Below are 3,868 nucleotides of genomic sequence, written 5' to 3'. Positions count from 1 at the left end.
TGTACCTGTTTTTCAGTGAATATTTTATATGTTGCTATTTTGTTATCGATATTAAAATAGTTGTTGTAGATTTTTACACACTTCAAGAGCTCTGGTGTTAAATTTGTTTTTCTTTAGCTCTCCTGGATAGTTTTAAAGTTGTGTTTAGATATTGTAGTTACAATATTTGGTGCAACATATCACCCGTTGTTTAATATTCATTATATTCCCTTGAGCCTCTTAAAGCACAGCATGTGATGCTCAACAAGCATCTTATTACTGCAAATCCTACAACACTACAGTAATGATACGTTACACTTATGGGACAGATCAAAACAAAGGCAGCAGAAGACTGTGGGCCGGATTCGCAATTTAGCAGTGTAAACATATTTTTGGATCATCAAACTAATGCTGTTCTTCCAATACAACCTTTTTACGCCAATGCACACATCTTTCTGTGCTGAGAGGCCGTTTGCCATATTGCATTTAATCTAAATGCACATTTATTTTAAATGAATGACGTGTGGCTGCTCCTGCAACTCAACAATTCAACAATTAATTTGACAACCATGGTTTTCAAAAAACATTTTGAGGTAAAACCATGTGTTTGCTAATAGTAATCAATACACCACAAACCATGGTTACTACACTACACTACCAAAAAAAAAACTGGTTAATTTTCTTAAGGGTGAATCTGGCCCAAATTCTGTGTCCACTACTTTCAATAAGTGTACATGTGTGTGTTTTCACAGCTATACCTGCTGAATCTTGTGGACAATGAGAATTGTGAGTAACGGTTGTGCCTTTGTAGATTTGGAGAGCAATGCTGATGATTTTTGAACTCAAGGCCTATGCCACAAATCCTTTATTGAGGTCCATTCGAACTCTCGTGTCCCCTGGGCATCAATGGAGTGGGTTGGCAGATGGAACGGACAGAAAATGGTCCCTTGTGTATTTCTTCAAACAAAAAACACAATCTCTCTTTCTCTGCCACACACACACACAAACACATTAAATATTTACAGTCTTACCGCACATTCACATTAACCTAAACCTGTAGTGGCTTTGATTCTATTATATGAAATACTTTGAAATACTCACATGCTTGAAAACTAACAATCATCACATTTACCTGATATTTATTATAGGTCCTATTTAATGACATCCTTCAATTGAATTCAAATGCATTATTTTTTTTACAAACATGGTCAAACATATGTGGCATGAACATTTCTCTGGTGACAACCAGTTACCTCAAATAGTGCAAAAAAAGCTGCAGTGGGAGACCTGAATTCAGTTGCTGGTTAAAAGATGGATTAAATCTATAGCATCTAACAGCAGATGGGCCTCAGACAATAGGAGGAAAGAAGCTGGCTGGTTAATTGACACAAGGTTTGTTGGGTCATCAATCACTCAGAGCTGTGAGTCGCTTTCAGTTTATAGCGCTTATGTAAAAGCACAGCTTATGTCTGGCGTTGGGTAATATTATTAACTCTGTTTAACTCGTCCTCACTGATAAACACTAAAAGAGGGGGATGATAACAGTTTGGCAAAACATTTAGGGGGTTAGGACCAATAGCTGGAGGCAAATCTGAAATTAACAACAACTAAACTTCTTAAAAATAACTTCCTCTTATAAGTTCCTCTTATCAGTCATAAAACAGAAAGTGATGGTTTTGTAATCAAAACAATAATACTGTAAATAAAACATGAATCAAAGTTTTTAAATTAATGTAGAGAAACTGAGATATTTCATTGAAGTACACTTAAGGTACCAGAAGATACAAACGTTGTGACTGGGGTGGTACACATTTGTGCCTAAAAGGTGCATATTCAAATGTATATAGGTACCTTAAAGGTACCTCAAAGGCACATATCTGTACCAAAATTTTACATGTTAGGACCTTTACAAAAAGTACTGTGTACATTTTTTTTTTGCTGAGAGAGTATCAACCTAATCCTAGATATTTGTTTAGGAGAAATAGAAAAAGAAACAAATGTAACAATTGTTGAAATGCATTGATTCAATCGGTTTAAAATAATCTGGTATTTGTGTTCGAATGATGACCATAATATTGAGTTTCAATCGACAAATTGACAAATCTGAGTGACACTTTCTCCGCAGAAATATCTGAGACACAAAAACTTAAACAAAAGTTTCCGTTTGCGTTCTTGATATCTGTGAGAAATAATTGAGATATTAAAGAAATCCCATCTGTGATTTTTCTTACGGGTTGAGACAAAACGTTTAAGTTTTTTTTTTTTAATGTAGTAGTATTGATAAATGTTAAAGTGGAACTTATTTATGCAAACACAAAATCAAACAAAAACCCGACAGTTCTTGTGCAAGTGTGTGATGAAATATGCAGGACCATATATGATCTGATTATCCATTAATTAAAAGGGCTCGCGGACTTGCATTAATTACGTCCTCATTAGCATATGAATTAGATGAGTCAGAGATAATGTAATTAAAGCGCAAACAGTAGCACCTGCTGCCTCGTGCATATATATGCCTCGTGTCTGTGCTTGTGTATGTGACGTGTACACGCCTGTCAATCAATTTTCAATTTCTTTGCCTCTGAAGGAATTTGTCACATTCGTTTAAAAGCTATTAAAAGTCAATCAGATTTCTTACCCATCGCATTAATATTTTGTAGCAAAATGCTCTCAATAAGTAATGATTTTTATTTTCGTAGCAGAATTATTTAATAACTATTCTTTATCCTCACTTTATTTGTGTTTCCACATCACATACGAAATGTAATCGTTATATTTATTTTTCAGTATTCTTTAGACGTCACTCACTGAATTATCTTTTGTGATGTGGTTCCATCTGTTGGTCACATAGTGTATATGCAGCAAATCCACTGCTGATCGCTTGAGACAACATTATAGATTTTTTAAGCGTATTTAACAGTACCAAGAATGCCCACCCTTGCTCTACAGTAATGACTAATGTGAAATGAAACATTTTAGTTTTCTGTTCTTTTTTGCCTCTTCTTCCCTTTTATAATAGGCCTAATTACTAAAGGGATGTATTGGAACGTTCTTGATTTTTTAATTAAAAACAAAATCTCAATTCTTCAATTTTACGAATTTAAAAAACGACGATCAAGTGGTAGCCTACTGAGCTTCCTGAGGAGTTATTAACAAGTTGTACACTATGCGGAAGTGTTTTATCGACTAAACCTGACGCATGTATAAATCTCCACCGCCTTCACATCGTCAAAAACACGGAAAAATGTTGGTAGCCTATTGATCATTCAATTATTATAAATGTAGACTCGTTTCAGACAGTGCATTTAATATTTATGTATAGGCTAGATTCGTCATATTTTTACAGCACTTTGTTCTGAAGATATTTTGAGGAATGTTTGTAACCAAACCGTTCACGAGCCACATTCATGTGACGTCCATTGTATTCTTTCTTCCTACTATGAAAGTGAATAGGGCTATTGATCATTTTGGTTACAAACAAACATTCCTCAAAATATCTTAATTCGTGTTCAGCAGGTTTGTAACAACATGTGAGTGAGTACATTTGAGAATTTCCATGTTTGGAACTATCCCTTGAATGTTTCTCCTCCGTCCTTGCGTTTTTTCTCACTCGTGCACAAAATAAGAATTGAAAACATTCTCTAGCTATCCAAATCAAAGAAAATTCTAATTCTGATAGCCGATGCCATGACTATCAGTAAGGAAGCGACCCTGCCAACAGGTGTGTTCGACACCATGAGGCACTGCGCAGATCGCTCTGTCTGTCTGATAAAGTACCGCGAGATCGATTTAAAGATAGACTGCCCGCGTATTCAGATCGCGCGATACTTGATGTCAGGCGTTGATCGGCCTGCGCAGCAGACCGTCGAATACACCTGGAATCGAGTTC

The sequence above is a fragment of the Paramisgurnus dabryanus genome, chromosome 5 (assembly GCF_030506205.2).
Source record: "Paramisgurnus dabryanus chromosome 5, PD_genome_1.1, whole genome shotgun sequence".
In the NCBI taxonomy this organism is placed as follows: domain Eukaryota; kingdom Metazoa; phylum Chordata; class Actinopteri; order Cypriniformes; family Cobitidae; genus Paramisgurnus; species Paramisgurnus dabryanus.
This window is presented reverse-complemented; position numbering follows the sequence as displayed.